Source organism: Corvus moneduloides, chromosome Z (genome assembly GCF_009650955.1).
Source record: "Corvus moneduloides isolate bCorMon1 chromosome Z, bCorMon1.pri, whole genome shotgun sequence".
Classification (NCBI taxonomy): Eukaryota; Metazoa; Chordata; class Aves; order Passeriformes; family Corvidae; genus Corvus; species Corvus moneduloides.
In genome coordinates this window covers 60,731,019-60,744,137 of record NC_045511.1, presented here as the reverse complement: position 1 = coordinate 60,744,137, position 13,119 = coordinate 60,731,019, and the positions used below count along the sequence as shown (strand labels likewise).

Here is a 13,119-nt window from a genome sequence, read left to right as displayed (position 1 = left end):
GAAACTAATGTCTTGTCAGTCTCACTTCAGTGCCTGGTAAAATTATGGAGAAGAGTATTCTTCTGGGAGTTATTGAAAAACACCTGAAGGACGGGCAGGTATCGATCAGAGCCAGCACAGCTTCATAAGGGGAAAGTCCTGCTTGTTAAACCTAATTTCCGTTTATCACAAGGTAACCAACCTAGTTAATCAAGGGGAGCCAGAAGATGTAATCTTTTTGGATTTCAGTAAAGCTTCCAATACTGTCTTTCACAGTATCCTCCTGGAAGAAAATGTCCTGTGCACAACGCAATAAATTCCTTGTGAAATGGGTGAGCAGCTGGCTCACAGGTCGGGCACCAGGGGTTACAGTGAATGGGGTAACATCAGACTGGGGCCCTGTCACTAGTGGGGTTCCACAGGGCTCCATCCTCAGCCCTGTGCTCTTCAACATCTCCAAAAATTATTTGGATGCAGGACTTGAAAGGATACTGAGTGAGTTTGCCAATGACCCTAAATTGGGAGGAGTTGTTTGACTTTCTAGAAGGCAGGGAGGTCCTGCAGAGAGACCTTGATAAATTCGAGGGCTGGGCAAACACCACCCACATACTGTTTACAAGGGAGATTCTAGATTCTGCACCAGGGATGGAGCAACCCTGGATGTATGGACAGACTGGGAAATAAGATGCTGGAGAGCAGTGCCATGGAAAGGGACCAGTGGGTCCTGGTCAGAGGCAAGTTGAACAGGAGTCAGCAGTGCCCTGGCAGCCAGGAGAGCCAGCCCTGTCCTGGGGGGCATCAGGCACAGCATTGCCAGCCTGGCAAGGGAGGGGACTGTCCCGCTCTGCTCTGCACTGGGGCAGCCTCACCTCGAGTGCTGGGGCAGTTTTAGGCACTGCAATATGAGAAAGACATTAAACTGTTAGAGAGTGTCCAAAGGAGGCCAGTGAGGATGGTGAAGGGCCTTGAGGGGAAGCCGTAGGAGGAGTGGCTGAAGTCACTCGATGTGAGGGCAACCTTTCTGCAGTCTAAAACTTCCTTGTGAGGTGAAGAGGAGGGGCAGGCACTGATCTCTTCTCTCTGGTGACGAGTGACAGGACCCGATAGAATGGCCTGAAGTTGTGTCAAGGGAGGTTTTGGTTGGATATCAGGAAAAGGTTCTTCATCCAGGGGGTAGTTGAATACTGGAACAGGTTCCCCAGGGCTGTGGCAGAGAGAGTTCAAGAAGAGTTTGGACATCATTTTCTGACACACAGTGAGATTCTTGGGGTTGCCTTGTGCAGGGCCAGGAGTTGAACTTTGATGATCTTTGTAAGTCCCTTCCAACTCAGGATAATTTATGATTCTATTATTCTAACAGTTTGGTGAATTATGCACTAGCCTTCATTCATGGCAACAGAAGAAAAGCCACGTCATCTGAGAAAAACATAAGGACATGCAAATTGGCAGTAAATTCAATGAGGAACTTGCCGTGTTGCAGCCTCCGGGCTTTGTATCTTTTTCTAGCCAGTACCAGGTGCCTAACTAATAAAGACTGGCACATACAAGAGTGAGCAAGGTTAGCTTGGTCAAAGTTCAGTTTCCTCTCACACTACATGGTGGTGCCCTCAGGACTGCAGTGCTATGGTTCCAACAGCTTGACATCAACAAAAGGCTCGCAACACTTTAAAATAGTTGGAATCAAACATACTGAAGGTAAGCATCATGAAAGGAATAGAACTGCATATAAGTGTACATTGATGGGAGCAATAAGAGGAGTTTTACTGCTCATGTTGGCTGGACCCATTACACAGATACATTAAAAAAAAATCCACATCATCTGACTTGAAACACAAATAACATAGTTTGTGTCCATGGTGGAGCCAATTCACTATTTCAATTCACAAAAACATGAATAAAACATAGTTTTAAAAGACAGAAAGTAGAGTCTTCATATAATTTTGCAGAAAAGGACTTTTTTTAAATAGACAGTGACTGACTGAAAACTACAGATGCAACTAAATATTGAAGGCATTTGGAAACCTAGCCCAGATGCAAATTTTTGTCTTTGTGTCTGTAAAGATCTAACTTAAAAGTGAGAAATGAGCATCACGGAGCCTGGAGGTGAGGTAGTAATAGAAATGTAGGTGTGAATTCTGTGATTCAGATGTGTGCCTTCATACACATACTACTTTTGAGGGCACCCCCATCTTTATGGAAATGATGGATTCCTAAAATATATACCATATGATTTGCAGAATAACAATGCCTCAGTTTTGCATAAATTAAACAGCAGATCCTGATAACTAGGCTTTCCCATTTACATTATGCCTCAGTTCCAAATCCATGGGATATAAATGAGAGCAGCATATGGTCCTGAATGGGAAAGCTGTGGGACTTTCATGTATGCACCATGGGAGCAAATGGCTGTCCCACAGATGGTGGAGTATTTAGATGCATCTCCTGTATGATGGATGCCAACGCACAGGAGGATGAAGCCATGAGTAGCCTCTAGAGGTCCCTGCTGGCCGGCATGCCTAGAACAGATGCTAGAGCTACACAAAGGGTTTGCAAGGATAGCTCTTTTTATATCTTGGCTTTCCATTTTCAATGCTTGTCTGTATGTGGAAATTTATGGCGTAGCTGAATTATCTTTCCAAAAAGCTGTACTATAGTTAGAACTTCTCTTTGACAGCAATAATAATAAAAATAATTTTATTTCAGATTAATCACTTCAGTTTTTTACATGAGCAGTGCAGGGAGCAGACTTTTTTGGGTTTGTTTTTAACTCTCTTGGCCTAGGGCTGTGAAGAGAAATTCACAAATCAGACAGATGATAAAGAAAGGACTAAGAAGCTACTTCCATATCCCACAATTCCATAGGCACAAGTTATATACAATGCCATAAGCATTGACAGAGGCAAGCATTTAGACACAGCCAACAGGGAAAATATCACTGGTAGGAAAGTCAGAACAATCTTTATGTGAAAACTAAATCAGTCCACTGGTATATTTTGAAATATCAGGTTCAGTTATTTGGAGAAGAGCTATAAGGTGTTAAAAAAAAAGAAGTTTTATTTCAAAAACTGCTTTGTATTTACCTGTGAATCCATAGCCATCTGTAAACAATAAATGAATTAGCCCACGGGGATCCTAGCACACTGGTGTGTGTCCCATCAGCTATAATCAAAACATGCATATAAAGCAGCAAAAAATTTTCCCAACAAACAGATAAGAAAATACTTGTGACAAATGACAGCACTGAACTTAGTAAAGCAAGGCACTGTGAGCATAAAAAACTCCTCTCACTGGCCTTCCTTCCACAGCTAACCATATCTCCCATACCCTGCCTGATCTGCATGCACTCTCCTCCTGACCTCTCTCCCATTTCCTCCTCCTACAGCCATGCTCCTTTGCCCTCCAGATGATTTCATTAATACTTTATAGTGTTGCTGGCATCAGGATTCTTACCCAGGATTCTGGGAACTTGATGTCCTTTTGAAAATGCCTAGCTGGGCAGCAAGGGGCAGGCTTCCATGTGAGTTTTGGAGAAAGCAAGTGGTGGGAGCTACGCCAGGAACAGAAAGGATTGATCCTTTTGCATTATCGGGATAAGGACTTCTGGATCAGAGCCTGGCTAGCAGAAAGGAGAGTGGAAACACACTAAAGCAGGCATGGGTGCAGAGATGTGGCGGAAGCAGAGTGCATGGTTAACTCCATACAGTGGGATTGATACTATTGAGGAATGCTCTCTTCTGACTCTGCTTGAGACCCCAAAAGCTTCTCCCACATGCTCCATACACACATGAAGTATGTTTCTTCACACTTTTGCCTCCTAACCCTTTTTTTCCCCTTCCTTATACAAAACAGAGAGAGTTTTCTTTCATAACAAAGTTAAAGTGAGTCAGCAAGCTTCCTTGTAAGAATTCATGTCAGTCCTTCAAAAAGCTGTGCTAGCACTTTCTAAGGATAAGGGTCAAGAAAGACCAGAGATAGATCAGGATTTTTTTTGCACTTGTCCAGGTGTAGCTAAAATCCCAATTCATCCACAGCATATAAGAATAATATGATGGGTAGATGGAAAATTTGATAAAAACTTTCTATGTTTAATATCACGGAACAGATGTGGATCTCAGATCTCTCTAACAGGTTCACTGCACTGGTGGAATCCAAAGAACAGAAGTTTTTTAGTGTGGTCATTTTGTAAATCAAGAGCAGACTGTATGTATGTTGTAAAAAGCTTAATCCCTGGTTTCCCCCCCCCCCCCCCGTCTTTCCTTTAGTTATTTCTTTGATTTTTTTTTTTAATTCAATTTGTGTTTACAGTTAGTTTTATTAAGGCCATTCTGCTTCATCCTGCTTTTCTGTTGCAAACATCTGGGGGGTTTTTTATTCTATATGGTTTTTCCCCCCTCTTAAATAACGGTGAATCATTTTTCTGAGCCTTTCATTAGCCTTTTCTTTGAAGTGTTTTGAGATTTTTCAGAATTCTTTTCTGTGAAGACCTTTTCCCATTTCAATCCCATTTTTGGGAGCAGATCAGTTCAATCTCTCTCCTTCTAGCTTCCACTTTTTTTGTCCTCAAAGTCTCATAGTATTTAGAATTAAAATGCCTTTCTAGAGATTACTTATTGAAAACAATGTGTCTATACAGACTGAAAGTTACAACCATTCTCTGTCTACGGAGCTCTCATGAAGAAACCATTTGGTCTTCAGCAGATCCATAAACACCCATACATACCATATACATAAATGCATGACATGTATAATGTGATTTAGTGTTGTATATTTGAAAATTTCACAGCTAAATGGGCAAAACTGTAAAAAGTCAACTGTCCTCTCCACCTCCAAAGGTGTCTCAGAGGGGACCAAATGTATCCCTGAGTAGTTTCATAACAGTCACTGAAGTAACACAAAAGCGAAATCTGGCAGACAGGGTTCTGGTAGACATCAAGGACCCATAAGAGACCTAAATTTATGAAGTACAAAGAGTGTTAAAAATGAAAAATAATTGCATGAATAACTGGTTACTATTTTTTTCCTAATTATGTTGTTTGAATTTATACTATTATCTTTTATTGTTACTTTCACTTAGTAGGATGTTCCACTCACAAAGTTATATACACAAACTGACAAGTTGTATTTGATACAGGCAGCGTTATGAGTTAATTTACTAAATATTTAATCATTAGACCAACTTTCACTATTAAAAAAACCCCAAAACATGAAAGGATAATTAGATTTCTAAGCACTTATAATAAACTTCCGAATGAAAAATGCATTATTTCTTCAGTTACAATAGTATAGATAAAAATTATGACCCTTTTTTTTTTTTACCAATTTAACTGAGAAGGCAATTAATCTTAGTAATTTTTTTGCATTTCTTTTGTTCTATGTAAGATCACAAAAAGTTTGATAACTTCAGTAAAGCCAGGACAGGCAACTTATTTCTTAATATAGAAAATATCCTCTAATAGCTAAAACAAAAATAGAAAGAAAATCCTGCTAGTCATGAAAATGTAGCAAATGAGCTCTTGTATTTCACTGCATTTAAAGTTCCAAAGTTTAAATTTGACCGGCTTATTGGCATCCAAGTGAGTAATGGAGGAGTTTTATTTGGAAATACTCTTGGAAAGTATTCAACCCAGTTTTGGCAGCAATAATTTTGCTGTAGTTTGGGAGAATTTCACCTTCTTGGATTGTGCAATTTGTTGGCATTAACTCAGAAGTAATCTACCAGAATTATGTAATCTAGATCTTAAACACATTCAATGAGCATTTTGGGAAGAGTCACTAAAAGGACATATAGTATCTCTTCTGTTTTGCATGTGGTATCTTATCTTTAGTCTCAAATACAGAACTTCCAAGTCTTAAGAAGGACTTTCCAAGCAAGGAAATGTAATACAGAGATAACAGCATTTGGAGTTGGTCTTACAATTTATTCACTGCTCTGCACTGCTAATTTCTCTCACTGAAATCAACCTGGTCAGAAACAACTTCTGAAAAGAATGCCATCTCTTGTGTAATTCTTTTTTTCCATACAGTTACTTTGGCTCTTAAGTTCCATTTTCATTTATTAATTAGAAACTTAAAGAAAATTTATTTTTTATTGGATTTAATTGTCTCAGTTGCAGAATCATAGGATCACAGAATTCTTTGTGTTAGAAGGGACCTTAAACATCATGTAGTTCCAACCCCTGTGCTGTGGTCAGGGGCACCTTCCAGTAGAAGAATCATAGAACCACATTGTGGCTGAGGCTAGCCAGCACCTCTAGTGATTTGCCAGTCCTACTTCTGCTTATGAGAGACAGAGCAGAGAGCCTACAGCAGAAACAGCTACAACAGGTTGCTCTGGGATATGTCCAGTTGGGTTTGATTATCTCCAAAGATGAAGACTCCACAGCCTTTGTGGACTTTTCATGAGTGTTTGACTGTCATTGCCATTACAAAAAAACAAAAAAAAGGGTTTCTTAAAACTTATTTTTAAGCAGTATTTATTGCATTTCAGTTCAGTTTGTACCCACCACTTCTCATTCTGTCACTGAACACAGCTGAGAAGATTGTCTCCATCTTCTTTAGCACCCCATCAGGTATTATGGATTAGAATCTCCTGAGCCTTCCTTAGGGTAAACAGTTGCAGATGTCTCAGCCTGTCTTCATATGGCAGATGCATCAGTACTTTCAACATTTTAATGACCTTTCACTGTATCTTCCACAGTGTGTCTATGTCTTTCTTGTACTGGAAAGCCCAGCACTGGACCCAGCATTCCAGGGAGGGTCTCACCCCTGCTGAGTGGAAAGAAAGGATCACATCACTTGATCTGTTCGTAAGACATCTTCTAACGCAGTTTGAGATACTGTTGGATTTCTTCATGGGAAGAGCACATTGCTGACTCATGGTCAGACTGCTGTCTACCAGGACCCCCTGTACCTCTTCTGCAAAGCTACTTTCCAGCTGGTTGGTTCTCAGTCTTTGTTGGTGAATGGAATTATTCCTTTCCAGATACAGACTTTTCTTTCCATTAATTTAAATTCATGGAGTTCCTGGCATCCCACTTCTCCACTGTGTTCAGGTCACTCTGAATGGCAGCAAGGACAGCTGATGTAACTAGCCACTCCTCCTGGTTTGTATCTTCAGCAAATTTACTTAATGTCCCATCATTAAGATCATTAAAACATGTTAAACACCTTTGGACCTACTACTGACTCCTGGAGTAAACCAGAAGTGGAATTCCTCCAGCTGGAATTTGTGCTGCTTTCACAACTCTTTACCTAGTAAAGAGATTTTGACAGCTTTCAATCCACCTCACTGTGAAGGTATTTAGTCTATACCTCATCAGCTTTGTCAGCATTTTCTATGATAGTGGCAAACACCTTGTTAAATCAAGCTTAATAGCCCTGCCCCTCCCATCCATAAAGCCCTTTTTTATCATTGTAGAAGACTATGAGAATAGTTAGACATGATCTGACTTTATATATCCATATTGACTTCTTCAAATACCCTGCTTGTCCTTAATATGTTTTGAGATAATTTTTCAGAATTTTTTAGTCCACCGTCTTCCTGAGGATTGAGATGAGGCTGAGCAGTGCTTCCCCAGATATTTCTTCTTGCCCTTCTTGAAGACAGGAGTGATATTTAGTTTCTTGCAGTCATGAGGGATCTTTCCTGATCACCATGACCTTGCAGAGACAACCAAGAGTCACTTCACAGAGACAACCAAGAGTCACTTCACAGAGACCTGGGCCAGCTCTCTCAGCACTCACAAGTGCATATTGTGAGGTATTGCAGAACCTGTGTATGTCCTGTTCACTTAAATATACCCTAGCCCAATCCCCCTCCAGCAAGAGTAAGTTTACTTTGCTCTAGATGCATGTTTGTTGGTTTTAACTGACTGTTTCTTAAACTTCAAAATAATTTTCAGAAAGGATTTGGTCAAATACCTCATGAAATTTAATAATCACCATGACACAACACCCCTGCATCGCTGCTTGAAAAATTGACACTATAACTTCTTCTGAAATTTTTAGACAGAAGAGTTAAGAAAACTATTTTTGTGGGAAGAGTAGGAAGAGACAGGTTGGCTGAATGTTAAGGAAAGTTTTGAGAAAAAATAAAAGCGTAAGAAGTCCTTCATGTGAAGTTAAACAGTTTAAATCACTGAAATCAGAATGCAGTATTGAACAAATTTGCATCAGTGACCTTTATGAAATGGACTTTTCTCAGATCTTCAAGATAAACAAAAAAAATATTAAATATCCAAGCTGGATCCAAAACAAGACTGTGCAAGTACAGAATTCTTTTTGAAAGCTCCTACTATCCAGGAGTAGGTCAATAGAGAGTCATGAATGTGTGTAGATCTGGCTGCAATCCATGCTAGAAGAGCTTACTGGGGAAAAAGAAGACAGTGAATACTGTCATCAAAATATCATCTTCTGCCAATACTAAGATTTTTATATAGAAATAGGGGCTTATTTTGAAAAACTGCTCTTTTTAATGTAAGGAATTGCCTAAGACAAGGTAAAAAATTAGTACCCCAAGCTTGAAGAGTATGAAAAAACCTATCCCAAAAAAAGAACAAAACACAATATGCAGACCTTATAAAAATAAAGCTTACAATAAACCAAAACTTCTGTGCACCTGTTAGTGCCATAGACATTATCCCATGTGCAATGAAGAACCATTGTGCCAGACATGAAACAAGACTAGATGAATCTCTGGAAATACAGGACATAGGCAAAGATGAAGGCTTAGATGTAACTTCACTGTCTGGATTCATCTCTGTTCTTTCTTTATATTTAAGCACACCACCAGCTGCCATATGATATGTAGCTCAAAGTAAAATGAACAGTAAAAAAGTTTGATCTATACCAGCTGGCAAAGAGTTGGTTTTATGCCAACACTAGTAGGACGTGCAGGAGCTGTGTTGGGATTTTGTGGCGCTGCAAAAATATCTGCACACTGAAACATCAACTCTATGGAGTTATCTGTTTCTGCTGGGTGTTACCTGTCCGGAAACAAATGCTCACCACCCAGAAATGTACTTTACTTTGATACAGTTCAGGAAGGAATGTTCTTTGGGGAGAGGGAAAGACGGAAACAATGGTAAATGTTGAAATCAACCATCAAATCTACATACTTATAAATATACTCAGTGTGAGATCAGGAAACAGGAAATGTGCATGGTGTTTATTACCCACAGACAGCAGTGAGACCAGCTGCCTACATGTCCTGGAGTGTTCAGGATAATCCTGTAATTAACATTGCACCTCAATGGCAAAAAAAAAAAAAAGGAAAAGATATCCTCTAGTCATCCCATACTTGATGATGGCAGTGTGGAGGAAGAGGGCAGCAAGGAGCATTTAAAGACCACTGTTAAGAATTTTTGAGGAGCTGATTCCATGCCGTGTTCACAATGCAGTTTTCCTGTGCACAAGCACATCCTTGAGCAGTCCAGAGAGCTTCTAGAGGTCTTGTGTCAGGACATCCTGTTTCTTTACAGCAGATATACAAGTTGTATTTTTCTTAGAAGCCAAGAGATGCTACTGTAGAAATGTAATACTAGACATAATTCTACCAGTGCCTGGTGCCAACAGAGATATACATGTATGATAGAGATATACAACTATGATTAACCCTTTAAAATTTTATTTTTATCCTAACACCTCTCACCATGAAAAGAAAAGGATTTCTGAGGTCTCAATAGCTGAATGGATGGAGGTCATTGTAAGGGGAGACCCCTTTGTAGGAATGGCAAAGGCAGAATTCCTCTCTGGAAGACACAAAACTCAAAATTATTTCGATTTTTTTTTAAGTGTTCAATGGATACTCTATGCATCCAAGTTTCTAAGAAGTATATTTTCTTCAACTTTAAAATTCAATATAATGAGATAAGGCTGTTTAGAGCACAAGCTAAAGTGTTATTTCAGGATTAAACCTGCAGAACTACTAACAGGTTACATGTTAATATAAATAATAAATAATAAAATCATTTACTGCTTCATTCACAGACAGAAATGTTGCCACTGAGCAACAGAACATCTTGGTGTTTATTAAAGACCATTTGACCATGGACAAATTACTTTCACTGATTTTTGCTAGCTATGAGAGAGAGTGGTTTGATGGCAGGACTGCATAAGGGAAGACATGGGTCCAATGATTCATGACAACTGAACCTTACCTGCAGTATTTTAAAGTGAAAAAATCAGCTCATGCAAAAATTGTCATACTCATGCCTGTTTTTGCAAGGCTGTTTTGAATTCACCATCTCAAAACTCACATTCTGTAAAACATATAGTAGTAAAGATTATTGATCTATCAGAGAGCAGCACTACAAAACAGCCTCACTGGTTTGTCTAAGACAACCTCTGAAAAGGATAAGGAGGAACAAGAGTTCTGATTTTAGGCAGAGATAGCCTTTATTCTCTGTCTACTGGGTTTTCACTTAACCCCAGATGTTACCTGAGAAGAAGCATAGCCCAGCACCTCTGCCACTGAGCAACAGAACTAGTGTGAAGATATTACCTTCAAAAAAGTTAAAATCCTACCTTTTGGGGGGTAAGACTGTCAAATATTGGTGCCTTTTCCAGATGATATTCCACACACACACTTAAATTCACTAATTATATCTCTCTCTTGGCTCTGACTGACAGTGTAAAATATAGTGGGTGACTTAAGTCTTTTGGGGTTCCCCTCTACTTCCTAGGCCCACAGAAGACATCCTTTTTGCTGTATATCCATCTGCCTTGATGCTGTATTTTGTTCCAGACTTGTGTTCATGATGTGAATGTCAAAATCATGTCATTACGACCAAAAGTGAATAAACAGTGCACAAATTCTCAGTGATGTTTCACTTACATACTGTAACAGAGACATGAGCATTTAAGAATACTGTGCTGTAGTCTGCTCCAAGTGCCTGCTAGTTTAGCAAGATATGAAGGGTTAAAAATTTCTCCTTGTCCTTTCAAAAGTTTCACTTTGGTTTTAAGCTTAAAATAGCCTCCAGTTCATGTATGTCTCCCAAAAGGGAGCTGTTTGCAAAAAGCTCTTTCCTTTTCTCCCTGCCTACAGCCCCGCCTGCACCGACCAGAGCCTTCATTCTCCCAGCCAAGGCAAATGGGTTGCAATTCCCCTTGGATTTCATCCACAAATCCCCTTAATTGGCAGGAGAGATTGCCATTGAGTGGTGTGAAGGACTCTTTCCTCCACAGGGGTTGATTGTGCTGCCTCCACAGGACTACCCGCACCTGCCAGCCGACAGAGCAAGAAGCCAGCACTGGTCATCATCAGATATGAGCCTCCTGCCTAGTTAGAATACAATGCTTTAAAGAGCATGTCGGGAAGACTGCATGGAGTGCATTTGAATATAGCATTATTTTTTTGTGGCGAGCACTATTGCACTTGGCACTCAAAATGAGTCAGCCTTTGCAATACAATGTCCTCCTCTTCCTCGATGGACTGTGTGGACTAAATAGTGAGTATTTAATGCTACCTAAACAGGGGTGTCATCAAGGGATTACAGCCAGAGAAAAAGCACAGAGTTAATGACAATGTATCTGAGATCAGCTCTTTGTCTTCTGCCTGTATCACCCATAAGAGCATCCTTTACAGTGCTTCTAGCTTCAGCATGGTAACTGCAGAAGAAAAGGTTTGTCCATAGAGGTGTATCACCATGGGGGAAAGCAAGCCAGAGGAAAATGCTCAGTAGCATCACTTTCTCAACTGGAGGGTACTTACCAGCAGTGAATGTGAAGAGCCATGTGGGTTGGCAGCAGTCAGTTCTTGCTTTCAGGACCATAATGTGCAATGCACAATAGTAACTCTTTTCAAGCTGGTGCAGCTGTTCAGCTCCATCAAGCACCTACTGAGTTGAAGGGTAAGTGCTCTATTTGAACATTGAAGCCTCCATTTCGAAAGGCAAATGAATTTCCTGAAATCTGCAAAAGCCTTAGCAAGTCATGCAAATAGCATACATGAGTTGGTCATGGTAATTTGAACACTTAATTTGGATACCCGTTTCCTTAATAAAAAAAAAAGAACAATAAAGCCCTGTGTTCCATCTGTCTCTCTAACTAACTAGCCATTTTCAGTCTGTTTGTAGGTCCACAATACAATGTGAGCTTGGAAGGCAAGTGGACTAACCAACTTTATAACACTAAATAGAAACAAGCAAATGCTTTACAGAAGAACATTCACTTGGCATATTTCTTACTTTAGCCATTCACAAAATTCCTGCAATCATATACTTTCTGGGAAAGTTTTTCCCAAATTGTTGCTGTGTGTAATTCTTGCTTTGCACTTCACATGGCAAGAAGTAGTCGGACCTCTAACTTTAGCAATGTGAAGATCAGATTGTCTTGTTCAGCTTTTGTCAGATGTACAAAAATATTACAGCTAGGTCAACTCATCCTTCAAATTCTCCATTTAAACTTAGTACTGGATGATGGAAGACTAGGGCTTGCCAGGTATCACAGTCTTGAGCCTATGTGTCTGAACGGTTTTTAGCAAGACCACAGATCCTATTCACAGTGCAATGGTCATGACCCACTTTCAGCTGCCTTGCAAGTCATGCTGTAAGTGTGCTAATGTGTAAATGTCTAGCTTGGCTTTGGATGGATAACAGAAAGGAGCATCTCACCTGGCAGTCAGTACCCCTGCCAGTGGCCATCAAACAACACTGCTTTAGGTGAATCTTCTGTGGCTCTGGGGTTGGATTACACGATCTCCAGAGGTCCCTTCCAACACTAACTATTCTATGATATTGTGATCCTGCTCAAAGAAATTCTCACACTTTGATGAAGGACCAGCGACATATTTTAATAATCATATCTACTGTTCATTCTTGCACCTACATGTTATGCCACATGATCACTGCTGAGTATGCTAAGTCCTTCTATATTCCGCCATCACACAAAAGATTTCACATTTACATTCAGTCTTCTTGCTTACCTGGAGATATTCACTTAAAATGTGTAGCTTCCAGCAATAATCTGAGGAAAACATGAGCAAGGAGCGAAAACTGAAAGCAAGGTAAAGCTGAAAACAAATTTATGTGAAATGCTTATGAATACTGGAGAGGAATGCTGGCCCTATCCCTCGTGATGACACAGCACTCATTCGTGAAACAGGAGTTAAAGCTCTCACTTCTCAAATGATGAATATTG

At 39.9% G+C, this 13,119-nt stretch overlaps 1 long non-coding RNA gene across 1 annotated transcript in view; it reads left to right on the top strand.

The window, feature by feature from the left end:
- The window catches only part of LOC116437518, a 28,379-nt gene extending 16,596 nt beyond the window's left edge, over positions 1–11,783 (top strand). The window contains exons 3-4 of the long non-coding RNA XR_004237345.1: positions 11,596–11,603; positions 11,773–11,783. This is a non-coding gene — a long non-coding RNA (uncharacterized LOC116437518). The remainder of the gene's footprint in view (positions 1–11,595; positions 11,604–11,772) is intronic.
- Positions 11,784–13,119: the final 1,336 nt, after the last annotated feature.